Source organism: Dromiciops gliroides, chromosome 3 (genome assembly GCF_019393635.1).
Source record: "Dromiciops gliroides isolate mDroGli1 chromosome 3, mDroGli1.pri, whole genome shotgun sequence".
Lineage (NCBI taxonomy): Eukaryota > Metazoa > Chordata > Mammalia > Microbiotheria > Microbiotheriidae > Dromiciops > Dromiciops gliroides.
The window spans coordinates 3,431,385-3,447,104 of NC_057863.1; the positions used below are offsets into that span (position 1 = coordinate 3,431,385).

A 15,720-nucleotide genomic window follows, 5' to 3' on the forward strand; every position below is an offset into this window, starting at 1 on the left:
TCCATCCTTCCTTCCATCATTTCTTCCCCTGTTCCCCTCCCTCTCTCCCCCTCTCTCCCTTCCTTCTTTCCTTCCTTCCTTCCTCCCTCCCTCCTTCCCTCCCTCCTTCCCTTCCTCCTTCCCTTCCTACCTCATCTATGCCCTGCTCTTCTGGGAGGGTAGCAAAGATCTTGACTCTTACTCTCATGGAGCTAAGCATTGGGTTAGAGCTGGAAGGAATCAGAGATGATCTCATCCGACCCCCTTATTTAACAAAGAAACTGAGTCCCAGAGCAGAGAAGAAGGAACTTGTCCAAGGTCCCGTAGGTAGTAAAGGGCAGAGGGAGGCTCTGAACCCTCTCTAGGCCTCTTTTCTACGGTGCCACTTTGAGGATAACAAGATCATTTAGCGCTCGCACTCGTCGCTCCTTCACACGGAATCCATCTTCCCCAAGCCTGGCCAGCCTCTCCTCTCAGCATTCCCACACCTACCTCTTAAAGATGCCGCGTCCTCCTCCGCCAAATCCGCTCAGAGCCTCAGAATTCTCTTTCCCTTCGACCCCGCACCGATCAAGTCATTGGTGACGATGCCGTGTCCCCTGTGACTCTCTGACTTCCCTTCTCTCTCTGTGCCTGCCCCCACTCAGGCTTCGATTACTGCATTTCTGGATGACTGTTTCCTATTGTCTTTAGGCCCTTCCCTCTCTGGTCCGTCTGGTCCCTGCTCAAAGAAGCCCTCTGGCTCCCTAGTGCCTTCAACATTAAATGCCAGCTTCTTGAGCATTGAAGGCCATGCGCAATCTGGCTCCAATCAAGTTGGCTGCCTTTCTTGGACTCCCCTTCCTTCTTATTCTTTCTCTGTTCGGTCAGGCGGGGTCGCTAGCTGCCCCTTGCTCGGCCCTGCCCTCTCGTTCCCCACTCCTGATTCAAACTCTTCCCAAACCACCTCCTGAAATTCTTCAGGTCCTCACCCTGCATTGTGTAGATTTCAAGGCTTCTTCTGATTCCCCCAACACCTCACCAGGTGTGCGCAGTCAATCCCAGAGTACCAGGAACATGGTACATGGAGGCTCTTAATTAATGCTTGTTGAGTGATTGAGCATCTGAAGTATTTCTGTCCACATTTTAGAACTGAGGAAACAGATCTGGAGAAGCAATGGCTTGCCCAGGGTCAGCTCACCAGCTGGGTGTCAGAGAGGTCACCCTTCCACACTGCCCACCCCCTCAGAGGGCTTCCTCGGCACTCAGAGGTGGGGAGGAGGTACGGGCATCACTGGTCCCCTTTCTCAGATGAGCAAACCTGAATTTTGGAGTGATCAGGACCTCCATAAGGTCACAGGACCTGAGTACTCTGAGGCTTTCTGTCTCCTGGCCTGGAATGTGAACACAAAGGGGGCAGGAGGAGCAGTGAGTGACATACAAGGTCACAGAATCCAAGAGGGTCACTGAAGGGCTGGACCAGGAGGTCAGCTAGTCTGGTTATTTCACAGACGGGGAAACTGAGGCTCCAGGGGGGATGGCTGCTGGGCTGAGGGAGCAGAAAAAGCTCCAAGGAGGAATTGTCTCGAGCCCTGCTCAGGAGGCTCAGGGCCCATTGGGGGTGGGTGCAAACAGGAATCTGGGTGGCAGTGTTGGGTGACAGGGTATGCTCAATCCCACTGGACCTTCCTTCCCTCATCTTTTATTTGGGGGAACTAGGGTAGAGGAGGGCTGGCATGAGGCAGGAGTGAGGGCGTGGCTTTGCATGGTGCCAGGATCTTAGAGATCATCTTGTCCAATCCCCTCTTTTCTGAGGAGGAAACTGAGGTGCCCATAGATGGGCATCAACATGCCCATAGACACAGTGCTCAGACAGACTCCCACCATTGTTGGTGCTGGTTCTCAGGTGGTTTCCTCCCTCCCTCCCTCCCTCCCTCCTTCCTTCCTTCCTTCCTTCCTTCCTTCCTTCCTTCCTTCCTTCCTTCCTTCCTTCCTTCTTTCCTTTCCTCCCTCCCTCCCTCCCTCCCTCCCTTCCTTCCTTCCTTCCTTCCCTCCCTTTTGTCATCCCTCCCTCCCTCCCTCCTCCCTTCCTCCCTTCCTTCCTTCCTTCCTTCCTTCCTTCCTTCCTTCCTTCCTTCCTTCCTTCCTTCCTTCCTTCCTTCCTTCCTTCCTTCTTTCCCTCCCTCACTCCCTCCCTTCCTCCCTTTTGTCATTCCTCCCTCCCTCCCTCCCTCCCTCCCTCCCTCCTTCCTTCCTCCCTCCCCTCATCCCTCCCTCCCTCCCTTCCTCCCTCCCTCCCTTCCTCCCTCCCCTCATCCCTCCCTCCCTCCCTTCCTTCCTTCCCTCCCTTCCTCCCTTCCCTCATCCCTCCCTCCCTTCCTTCCTCCCTCCTTCCCTTTCTCCCTCCCTTCCTTCCCTCCCTCCCTTCCTCCCTTTTCTCATCCATCCCTCCCTCCCTCCCCTCATCCCTCCCTCCCTTCCTCCCTCCCCTCATCCCTCCCTCCCTCCCTCCCTTCCTTCCTTCCTTCCTTCCCTCCCTCCCTTCCTTCCTTCCTTCCGACCCAGAGAAAGGGCCTGATGCCTGCAGTGGTCTTCCTGGCTTGAGCCCCACGTGGTGTTGTGTGTACATGTAAGCCTCCATCATGAGGTGCATTCCCGAGGGACTTGTACATTCCTGCAGCGTGGCTGCCCCAACCCCGGGCTCCTCCAGTGGGGCTCAGGCTCTTCCCAAACCCATCCCTGACCTTTAATTAAGACTGGTGAGGCTCCGGAAGCGGTGGCAGCCCCAGGCGCCTGTCAAGCCTGGCAGGGCTGGCTGTCATTGCATCTCTGGACTGGCCCTCTTTTATTACCCCATAAACACGGGGAGTCTTACATGAAACACGGGGGAGCCAGGGGCTGAATCAGCTGCTCTAGGCCAGAAGGCTCCTTTCCCTCCAACCCTGCCGCTCAGCTTGTTCATTGTCTGCATTCAGTCCGTCCAGGGCCTGGCCAGGTGAGTCACCAGGTTTCCCAGATTGGGGGGCGTGTGCTGCCTGGGTGTGCCTGTCCATCCGCCCCATATTTACATGGGCGTGAGGCCAGCTTCTATAGATGAATCAAGCCAAGACACAAGGGAAAGACCCTTCCCTCTCACAGGGGGATGGATACTTCAGGTTAATGAGGCCTCCAGTGGCAAGAAGGTACCTGGAGAACGAGCCAAGATGGATGCAAATACTCCTCAAGTAGGGAGACAGTCCTGTCGAATAGAGTCATTTGCAAGTTGTCTCCCCCAGGGCGTTGTAGACTCCAGAAAAGCAAGGACTGGCATTTTGGGGCTCTTGGCACAGGGTGTGGCAGAGTGGGTGCTGGCTGACTGTTGTATGGCCATCCCTCCTCCATGTTTTCCTTGTGAATCTGATTTTTTGACCTTGTGTTGAGCCCTGCACTTATCCCTATTATATTTCACATCACTAGATTCAGCCAACTGCCATGGCCCACCAAGAGCTTCTCGTCTGGGGATTCTGGTTCTAGTGCAGTGTGTCAGCTCCCCATCCCAGTGTCTGCATTCCCTCCATGCCTGTGTTTCCAGCCTCATCGTTCAACTCAACCTTCTCTCACCAGTCACGGGATCTCTTCATGGAAAACTGTTCTCATTCTCCCCATCTTCATCCCTGCAGACTCTGGGTAGCCCTTGCCCCTCCTAATCACTGATTCCTCCTAGGGACTTTCCCTTCTCTAGATTTTTGGACCATTTCTCTTTGACCACTACCCAGGCTTCTTTGCTGGGTCTTCATCCAGGTCACGCCCACTGCCAAGGAGTATTCCCCAAGGCTTTATCCTAGGCACTCCCTCTCTAGTCTCTCGACATAATACTACTTGATGATATAGGCTCCCACGATCATCTCTATGCAGTTGATTTCCAGATCTATTTATCCAGCCCTAGCATCTCTCCTGAACCTAAACTGAATGTCTCTGTCCTGGACCTTTCCAACTCAACAAGTACAAAAAAGAACCCATTATCTTTTCCCCAAAGCCAATGCTTGCCCGGCCCTGTCAAGAGTATCACCACCCTCCCCATCCCTTGGGAGATTTACAACCTTATTGTGACCTTGACTCTTCACTTTCATTTGCCCTGTGTATCTGAGCAGTCGTCAGGCTTTGGGATTTCTTTCTCTATGTTCTCTCTCCTATCTCTTTATTCTCAGATTCAGCACCCCAGTTCAGACCCTCATTGCCTCTCCTAGGCTATTGCAACGTCCTCCTTAGTGGTCGGCCTGCACCAAGTCTCTTCCCTCCACTCTCCAGTCTTCACACAGTTGATGAAGTGATTCCACTAAAGGGTAGATCTACCTGTGTCTCCTCCCTTCACTTTCACCCTCATTCAGCAAATTCTGGTGGATCCCTTTTGCCTCCAAGATCATGAATTGCCCCCCCCCATGTTTATCATGGAAGTTTCCCAGCAGCTGATCCCCTTCTTTGCTTCCAGTCTTCTTGTATACCCCTCCCCTTCATGGATCCACATCATGATCCAGTTACCTGAGGCTCTTTCTCATGTGTGATGGATGCCCAATTTCCTCTCTCCACACCTTTGGACCACTCTGTCTCCCTTGTCTGGAATGTTCTCTCTCTTTACCTTCTCCTCTTGGAATCATGGGCTTTCTTCAAGACTCAAGCATCACCTTTGTAAGAGACCTTTTCTGCCCCTTTTCCCAGCTGTTTGCCTTTTTCCCCTTGAGGGTCACCATCAATGGACTCCTTATGCATCTTGTATGTACCTATTTCCTTCCATATTGCTTTCACCGTTAGAACACAAGGTCCCTGATGACAGAGACTATTTTTACTTCTTTTTTTCTCCACCCAGTGCTTAGCGTGCTTAATGCATGTTTGTTGGTTGTGTATTGTATCTAAGTTCTTTTCTCCCCACTGAGGATGTGTTTTCTTTATTCCTTCATATATTTATATAGTGCTTTATTTTTAAATAATATTTCATTCTCTCCCAATTACATGTAAAGTTTTTTAACATTTGAAAAAAATTTGAGTTCCAAATTCTTTCCTTCCCTTCCTCTCCTCCCCCCTCCCTGAGATGGCCAGCAATCTGATATAGGTTGTACATGTGCAATCATGTAAAACATATTAGTCATTTTGTGGAAGAAAACTTGAGCAAGAAAGAAAGAAAGAAAAAGAAAGGAAGGAAGGAAGGAAGGAAAGCAAAAAATAGTATACTGTGATCTGCATTCAGATTCCATCAGCTCTTTCTTTGAAGGAGGATAACATTTTTCATCATGAATCGTTTGGGATCATCTTAAATCCCTGTATTGCTAAGAAGGGCTAAGTTATTCATAGTTCTTCACAATTAGTACCAATACTATACAAACTATTTTGGAAAAAAAGTGAAGAAGTAGTCCTAGCAAATTTCTTTTATGACACAAATATGGTGCTGATACCCAAATCAGGAAGAGCCAAAACAGAGAAAAAAAACTATAGACAAATTTTCCTAATGAATATTGATGAAAAATTTTAAATAAAACACTAGCAAATATATTACAGCGATACATCACAAGGATAATGCACTATGACCAGGTGGGATTTATTTTTCAAAAAAATTATTTATTTAGAATTTTCCCACCTTACATGTAAAACCAAATCGTGACATCGATTTTTAAAACTTCGTGTTTCCAATTCTCTTCCTTCCTCCCTGTCCCCGCTTAAGAACTCAAGCAATTCAGGGGGCAGCTAAGTGGAGCAGTAGATAAAGCACTGGACTTGGATTCAGGAGGAACTGAGTTCAAATCCAGCCTCAGACACTTAACTAGCTGTGTGACCCTGGGCAAGTCACTTAACCCTCATTGCCCTGAAAAATCAAAAACAAAAACAAAACAAAACCAAAAGAACTCAAGCAATTCAATAGAAGTTATATATGTGCAGTCATGCAAAACAGCAGAAAAAAACACTTTAGAAAAAGGAACTAACAACAACACAAATATACTTCCTTCTGTATTCAGACACCATCAGTTCTCTCTCTGCAGATAGATCACATTTTTCATAAGTCCTTCAGAGTTGTCTTGGATCATTGCATTGCTGAAAATAACTAAGTCATTCACAGCAGATCATCTTACACCATTGCTGTTATTTTGTATACAGTATATTTCACTTTACATCAGCTCATGTAAGTCTTTCCAGGTTTTTCTGATAGCATCCTGCTCATCTTTTTTTTTTTTAATAGTAAACTACATTTATATAGTACTTTAAAGGGAAATTTCCTTGCAAAACACCCATGAGGTTGATTATTGCAACAACAATAATAGCTAACATTTGTGTAGTACCTTATACCTGGCAAAGAATTTTCTTCTCAATAGCCCAGCAAAGTAAGTACCATCACCATCCTCCTCCTCATCTTACATTGCTCTTGCCTCTGCTTCAGAATTTTCCCCAGTTACTATTGCTGTGTTTCCCTCCATCCTATTTGCTCCCCATGATATTTACTTTATTTTCTATTTTCCTTTACCCTTTTGCTCCTCAAAAGTATTTTGCTTCTGACTGCCCTTCCCTCAATCTGCCCTCCCTTCTTTCACCCCTCCCCACTTATCCCCTTCCTCTCCCACTTCCCCAAAGGGCAAGATATATTACTATAAGCACTTGAGTGTGTATGTTATTCCCTCTTTGAGCCAATTCTGATGAAAGTAAGGCTCATTCACTCCTCTACTTCCCTCCCCCCATCTTCCCCTCCACTCCATTAGCTTTTTCTTGATTCTTTTATGTGAGATACTTTACTCCTTTCCACCTTTCTCTTTCCCTTTATCCCAGTGCAATTCTCTCACCCCTTAATTTTATTTTCAAGATGTCATCATGGGATAGCTAGGTGACACAGTGGACAAAGCACCAGCCCTGGACCCAGGAGGACCCAAGCAAATCTGGCCTCAGACACAAGCCACTCAACTAGTTAGGATTTATACTAGGAATGCAGAACTGGTTCAATATTAGAAAAATCATCAGCATAATTGACTATATCAGTAATAAAACCAACAGAAATCATATGATTGTCTCAATAGATGTAGAAAAAGCCTTTGACAAAATACAGCACCCATTCCTATTAAAAAAACACTAGAGTAAGGAACTATTTTGCCCAACTGTATGCCAATAAATTTGATGATCTAAATGAAATGGATAAATATTTACAAAAATACAAACTGCCCAGGTTAATTGAAGAGGAAATAAAATCCTTAAGCCCATATTCGAAAAAAGAAATTGAACAAGCCATTAATGAACTCCCTAAGAAAAAATCTCCAGGGCCAGATGGGTTTACAAGTGAATTCTACCAAACATTTAAAGAACAATAAATTCCAATATTATACAAATTATTTGGAAAAATAGGTGAAGAAGGAGTTCTACCAAATTTCTTTTATGACACAAATGTGGTGTTGATACCAAAACCAGGCAGAACCAAAACAGAGAAAGAAAATTATAGACCAATTTCCCTAATGAATATTGATGCAAAAATCTTAAATAAGATATTAGCAAGTAGATTACAGTAAGTGATCACCAGGATAATATACTATGACCAGGTGGGATTTATACCAGGAATGCAGGGCTGGTTCAACATTACAAAAACTTAACATAACCAACCACATCAATAAGAAAACTAAACAGAATCATATGATTATCTCAATAGATGCAGAGAAAGCTTTTTTTTTTTTTTTGGTAGAGAAAGCTTTTGACAAAATACAGCACCCATTCCTAATAAAAACACTAGAGAGCTTAGCAATAGGCAGAGCTTTCCTTAAAATAATAAATAGTACCACCTACCTAAAACCATCGGCAAGCTTTATATATAATGGAAATAAGTTAGAGGCATTCCCAATAAGATCAGTGGTGAAACAGGGATGTTCATTATCACCTCTGTTATTTAATATTGTACTAGAAATGTTAACTTTAGCAATCAGAGGAGAAAAAGGAATGAAAGGAATTAGAATATGCAAGGAGGAAACAAAACTATCACTCTTTGCAGATGATATGATGGTATACTTAGAGAATCCTAGAGAATCAACTCAAAAATTACTTGAAACAATTAACAACTTTAGCAAAGTAGCAGGATATAAAATAAATCCACATAAATCATCAGCATTTCTATACATTACCAACAAAGTCCAGCAGCAAGAGATAGAAAGAGAAATTCCATTTAAAGTAATGGTAGGGGGTGGCTAGGTGGCACAGTGGATAAAGCACTGGCCCTGGATTCAGGAGGACCTGAGTTCAAATCCGGCCTCAGACACTTGACACTTACTAGCTGTGTGACCCTGGGCAAGTCACTTACCCCCCATTGCCCCACAAAAAACCAAAAAAAAAAAAACCCAATAAAACAATAAAGTAATGGTAGACAATACAAAATACTTGGGAGTCTACTTGCCAAGACAAACCCAGGAACTCTATGAACACAATTACAAAACACTTTTCACACAAATCAAATCAGATCTAAATAATTGGAAAAATATCAATTGCTCATGGATAGGCCAAGTTAATATAATAAAAATGACAATCATACCTAAATTAATTTACATATTCAGTGCCATATCAATCAGACTACCTAAAAATTATTTTATAGAGCTAGAAAAAATAGTAACAAAATTCATCTGGAAAAACAAAAGGTCAAGAATATCAAGGGAACTAATGAAAAAAAAAAGGCACAGGAAGGTAGGCTAGCTGTACCAAATCTGAAGCTTTACTATAAAGCAGCAGTCATTAAAACTATTTGGTACTGGCTAAGAAATAGAGTGGTGGATCAATGGGATAGGTTAGGCACAGGAGACACAGTAGTAAATGACTTTAGTAATCTACTGTTTGATAAACCCAAAGATTCCAGCTTCTAGATAGGAATTCAGTATTTGACAAAAACTTCTGGGAAAACTGGAAGATAGTTATGGCAGAAACTAGGCACAGACCAACATCTTACACCTTATACTAAAATAAGGTCAAAATGGGTACATGATTTAGACATAAAAGGTGATACCATAGGTAAATTAGGAGAGGAAGTAATAGTTTACCTCTCAGATCTTTGGAAAGGAGAACAGTTTATGACCAAACAAGAGATAGAGAATATTATGAAATGCAAAATGGACTTTTTAATTACATTAAATTAAAGAGTTTTTGTACAAACAGAAGCAATGCATCCAAAATTAGAAGGGAGACAGAAAACTGGGAAACAATTTTTATAGCCAGTGCTTCTGATAAAGGCCTCATTTCTAAAATATACCAGGAAGTAAATCAAATTTCTAAGAATCCAAGTCATTCCCCAATTGAGAAATGGTCAAAGGATATGAACAGGCAATTTTCTGATGAAGAAATCAAAGCTATCTATTGCCATATGAAAAATGCTCTAAATCACTATTGATCAGAGAAATGCAAATTAAAACAACTCTGAAGTACTACCTGATGCCTATCAGATTGGCTAATATGACAAAAAAAGAAAATAATAAATGTTGGAAAAGCTGTGGAAAAATTGGAACACTAATGCATTGTTGGTGGAGCTGTGAACTGATCCAACCATTCTGGAAAGCAATTTGGAATTATGCCCAAAAGGCTCTAGAGCTGTGCATACCCTTTGACCCAGCAATACCATTATTAGGTCTTTTCCCCAACGAGATCATAAAAAAGAGAAAAAGACCCACATGTACAAAAATATTTATAACTGCTCTTTTTGTGGTGGCAAGGAATTGGAAATTGAGGGGTTGCCCATTAATTGGGGAATGGCTGAACAAGTTGTGGTATATGAATGTAATGGAATAGTAAGAAATGATGAGCAGGCAGATTTCAGAGAAAACTGGAAGGACTTATATGAACTGATGATGAGTGAGATGAGCAGAACCAGGAGAACATTGTACACAGTATCAATATTATGTGTTGATCAACTGTGATAGACTTGATTCTTCTCAGCAATACAATGGTACAAGATAGTTCCAAAGGACTCATGATGGAAAATGCTCTCCAAATCCAGAAAAAAAAGAACTGGAATATGGATGCAGATGTAACCATACTATTTCTTTTGTTTTTGGTGCTGTTGTTTTTCTTTTTTGAGGTTTTTCCTTTTTGCTCTGATTCTTCTTTCACAGCAAGACTAATGCAGGAATTTGTTTAATGTGATTGCACATATATAACCTATATCAGATTACTTGCTGTTTTGGGGAGGGGGGAGGGAGGGAGAAAAATTTGAAACTAGAAATCTTATAAAAACAAATGTTGAAAACTATCTCTAAATGTAACTGGAAATAATAAAATATTTATATAAAAACATTAGAGTATAGGAATAAGTGGAGCTTACTTTAAAATGATAAATATTATTGGGGGCAGCTAGGTGGTGCAGTGGATAAAGTACCAGCCCTGGATTCAGGAAGACCTGAGTTCAAATCTGGCCTCAGACACTTGACACTTACTAGCTGTGTATCCCTGGGAAAGTCACATAACCCTCATTGTCCCACAAAAAACAACCAACCAAACAAAAAAACCAAACCAAAATTATAAGTATTATTTATCTAAAACCATCACCAAGAATTATCTATAATGGGGTTAATCTAGAAGCCTTCCCAATACAATGAGGATTGAAGCAAGGATGCTCATTATCACCTCTATTATTTAATATTGTACTAGAAATGTTAGCTATAGCAATAAGAGAAGAAAAAGGAATTAAAGTAATTAGAATAGGTAATGAGGAAACAAAACAATCACTCTTTGCAGATGATATGATGTCATACTTAGAAAATCCACTAAAAACTACTTGAAATTATCATTCACAGTTCTTCATCAAACAGTATTGCTGTTACTGTGTACTACAGTGTTCTCTTGGTTCTGCTTACTTCACTTTGCATCAGTTCATGTAAGTTTTTCCAAGTTTTTCAGAAATCATCCTGCTCATTTTTTCTTATAGCACAATAGTATTCCATCACGTATATCACATGCATCACAACTTGTTCAACCATTCTGCAACTGATGGACATCTCTCAGTTTCCAATTCTTAGCTACCACAAAGAGACCTGCTATAAATATTTTTGTACAAACAGGTCCTTTTCCTTTTCCTTTTATCTATTTGGGGTGTAGACCTAGAAGTGGTATTTCTGGGTCAAATAGTATGCACAATTTTATAGCCCTTTGGGCATAGTTTCAAATCGATCTTCAGAATGGTTGGCTCTGGGCAGCTAGGTGGTGCAGTGGATAAAGAACCAGCCCTGGATTCAGGAGGACCTGAGTTCAAATCTGGATTTAGACACTCGACACTTATTAGCTGTGTGACCCTGGGAAAGTCACGTAACTCTCATTGCCCTGCCAAAAACAAATTTAAAAAATTGCAGAATGGTTGGATAAGTTCACAACTCCACCAACAATGCATTAGTGTCCCAGTTTCCCACATCTCTTACAACAGTTATCATTTTCCTTTTCCATCATATTAGCCAATCTGATAGGTGTGAGGTGGTACTTCAGAGTTGTTTTAATTTGCATTTCTCTAATCAATGGTAATTTAGAACATTTTTTCGTATGATTATAGATAGCTTTGATTTCTTTGTCTGAAAACTGCCTGTTCATGCCCCTTGGCTACTTATCAATTAGGGAATGGTTTGTATTCTTATAAATTTGGCTCAGTTCTCTATATATTTGAAAAATGAGTGCCTAAGCTATTAATAAATATGTGTTGGTTATAATTCTTGATTATTGTTGATAATGAATGTTGATGTAATTTATAGGGTAATAGTTGATATGAAATACTAGGGAAGGGTTGGTTTGGGGGAAAAGATAATGGGTTCTATTTTAAACATGCTTAGTTTGAGACATCCAAGACAGGGACATTCAGTTTGAGATAGTCAATAAGAAATTTTTGATATGGGATTAAAGGTCAGGAAAGATACCAGGGTTGGAAAAATAGAACTGGAAATCATCTATATAGCAATGATGATTGTACCCGTGAAAGCTGATGACATCACCAAGTGGGTGTGTATAGAGAAACTAAAGAGGAATGCCTAGGATAAAGCCTTGGGGAATTTTTGTTGATCCTTATTAAATGCTGACTGGTGCAAGATGGAGGGCAGATTCTCATGGATACTCCACTGTAAGACCTTCCAATCTGACATCAAGCATTAGTGACCACTCACTGGGTACATCCATTTAACCAGTCACAAATCTACCTACCTATGAATATCATCTGCCCTTTGCCTCACAAGGAAAGCACGAGAAAATTTGTCCAATGCTTTTTTGAACTAGATACATCATGTATGTTTACAGAAGCTCTCTCATCTGTCAGAATAGTAACTGTCAAAAAAGGAAATGCCAACGCTTCTTTAATGAGATTTTCCACAGGAAGTCAGAATCAATAAACATTTATTGAGAGCCTACTATGTTCCAGGCATTGTGCTAAAAGTCTGGGGAGAGTCACTTCCTTTGGGTGGCCCATTCTAGGCATTCAAATGATCCTTTTGTGAATACCTCTAGAGAGCCACAGCGCAGAGATGAAGCCCAAGATCTCTCAAAGCCTTTTACAAAGCCGAGGACTGTGGACTTTGTTTTCTAGAGGAAAAGGCCGGTGACCCTTTATTAGGAAATGGAGAATCCTCGAGCTGAAAGGGGCCTATGAGGGCTCTTGCTTTACCATTGTGGACATTTCACAAGCCAGATTGGCAGCTTTATCTAATATAACCCATATTTCCACAGAATCTTAGAGTCTGAGTTCGGAGGGACCTTGGAGATCTCTAATCGAAACCATCTCCCCTTTCTAGCCCCTGCCCCGAGCAGTAGCCATTCAGCCTTGACTTGAGACCCTCCCATGATGGGGAGCTCACTACTTCCTTGGGCAGTTCTCATCCAGGGGGCGTTTCCTTTCTTCACACCTAAAGCTGCCTTTTTGTGGCTTCCACTCACCACTCTTCCTACTTTCCTTTGGGACTGAACAGAACAGGCCTAGTCCTTCTTTGGAGTCCCAGCCCTTTAACTACTTGGAAAGGATTTGCTCTATCAGGTTCCCCCTAAGGGTTCTCCAGGCTTGCCCCCCCCATTCCTTCGGTTCTTCCTCATTTGATGGAGTCAAGGCTCTTCATTGGCTTGGGCCCCTTCTTTGGACATTTTCCAGCTCATTGATGTCCTTCCTAGGAGGTGGCAACCAGAAGTGAACATAACGGCTCAGAGGTGATCTAAGGCAGCGCACAGTAGGGTTACTCTGTTCTTATTCCTAGAGATGAGAGGCAGTGCTGTACAGTGGTCAACAAGATCTGGGGGCAGGTCCCATCTCTGACCTAAACTGGTTGTGGGAGTTCAGGGAAGTCATTAAAACTCTTCATGCTCTAAGCACTTTTCTAAAACTAGGAGTGGAAGAGAAGGCTCGAAGCCCTGTGTTGATGGAGGGACTTTCCTACTACGGGAGTTTCCTGAAACAAAGAAAATCCCAGGTCAATTCCCTATCCCTAGTCTTGGAAACTACCACCTCCAAATGCAGCCCCACATCCCATCAGCTCCCTTGGCTGCCATTTCCCACTGCTGACTCATATTGACCCTGCAGTTCATTATCCCCTCTACCCTATTTTTCAGATGAATGACTCTCAGGGGGTCCCAGGTGGTATGATTTAAGGAGGATCAGGTTCTTCACTCACCCGGCCTATTCCCAGGCTGTTGATGATCCCAGACCAACTTGCTGATCAACCAGCTTTGTGTGTTGTGGTTGTTAGCTCCTACAAGCCTGTGCCCCTCCCCCACCTGGGCCACTGCTACTCGAGCCTACCTCCTGGTTCCCAGCAGGTGTGAAAAACCCAAGTTCTGCCTAAGCACCTGCATAGACCCCTGTAGTCTCCCCCCTGCCCAGGGCTCAGCCCTCTCACCAGCCTGTGAGCTTAGTTCCAGATGACACTGGTGCTTCAGCTGATTCAGAGGCTCTGGGGGTCTCCTTCTCTGGTGAGACCTTCCTGGGACTGGGTCTGTGTCAGCGTGACTGTGGGGTTGGGCTCCACTCCTGTCTCAGCGCAGCAGCTCCCTCCTTACAAGCTTCCAAGCTGTCCTTGGTTGGAAAATGATCTCAGCACATTCTTCTGTGGATTTTGGTGCTCCAGGAATTGTCCTATGCATTATTTGGAGTTTTTTTGGAGCGAGCCTGTTGTGAGTTCAAGGGCTCACTGCCCTTCCTCCATCATCTTGGCTCTGCCCTGGAACCCCCTCCCCCCTTTTTTAAAAATTGTGGGGTAATGAGGGTTATGTGACTTGCCCAGGGCCACAAGCTAGTAAGTGTCAAATGTCTGAGGCCAGATTTGAACTCAAGTCCTCCTGAATCCAGGACTGGTGCTTTATCCACTGTGCTACCTAGCTGCCCCCAGATGAGTGATTGTCTCATCATTCATGCCTCCTCCATCTTGGACTTGATTTACATTTAACCTCGGCACAAAAAAATGGATGGGGGTGGGCAGCTAGGTGGCACAGTGGATAGAGCACCGGCCCTGGATTCAGGAGGATCTGAGTTCAAATCCGGCCTCAGACACTTTACATACTTACTAGCTGTGTGACCCTGGGCAAGTCACTTAACCCCAATTGCTTCACCAAAAAATTAAAAAAAAAATGGATGGTGGGGAGGGGGGTAAGGATGTGGATTCAAAGGTTCAGAGATCTTTGAAATGATAATTTTTTTTAATAGAAACAATTCCCTGACTAGCCCATTTATTTGCCATAATACCATAAAAGAGTGAAATAACATGGAAAAAGATGCAGCACCATTGCTGCCCAGCAAGCACAACCAAGAAAAAGCCACACCTGAACAGCCATCTGTGCATGTCCCTTTCTCCAAGTGACCAGACTTCTGATTAGAGTCATTTCGTAGGAGAGGGATGTTGTCTCCTTTTAGCGTCATCCGATCAAGTTGTTTCCTGGACGCTGATTTACAGTGACTCTCCTCTGCACCATCCAAGACAAGATTCATATACTCGTGGAAGCCGATTATGCAGCCCTCTGTTTGCCTATTTACTTGCTTACACAGTCACACTTGGATTCGGGACCGGTTTTGGAGATACCTGAAGATGAGGTTGATGGGCTGCACCATCACCTTCTGCGTCTTCTGGCCCTGGCCAAGGTATACCATGGCGGGATGTACCATGAGAGTGCTTGTTGCAGTGCCTCAGGGAAACCACCTGAAACAATAAATTTAAGGTAATTCAAGAACCCAAGGCATTTGGATTCACACAGGGAGGCTAGATGGGAGTATTACAGGTGATAAGAGACAACGTATACAGGAATGTGGGAATTGATCTGGCTACAGAAGTTCTAAATATATCAATCAATCAACAAACATTGTTATTAACAATTTTGTTATTTGTTGTCCAGTGTTCGAGGCACTGTCTGAAGTACTGAGGACCAATTACAAAGAGTGAAACAATCCCTAATTGTAAGAAACATGTTCTAGTGGAGAAGCCAGAAGGTACATCTATAAAGAAGAAATATAAAGAGAAGAAATACAAATACACACAAAGCAGGGAAATATTCAGTCTGGACTGGCCTTTGGGAGGATGTGGAAAGGCTTCATGCAGCCTTCTTTAGTGCCTGGGTTGCTTCTTCAAGAATGGAAGGACATCTATGAGAGATATGAACAATGGAAATTGATATGATCTCTGCTATTTTTTTTTGTAGCAAGAGAAATCCTAGGCCTCTCCCTGAGATAGTGGACCAGTCACATTGTGACCAATTAGTGACAGTTAATAGGGAGTTGATGAGTCACAGGTGCTACTTGTCAGGTGTATAGGGTGCGGGTTCACAGACTGTCCTAGAAGGCAGCAC

The 15,720-nt window shown here is 43.4% G+C and overlaps 1 pseudogene; it reads right to left on the reverse strand.

Annotated features, from left to right (window-relative positions):
* Positions 1 to 12,996: 12,996 nt before the first annotated feature.
* Positions 12,997 to 15,028, reverse strand: LOC122747071 (annotated as a pseudogene).
* Positions 15,029 to 15,720: the final 692 nt, after the last annotated feature.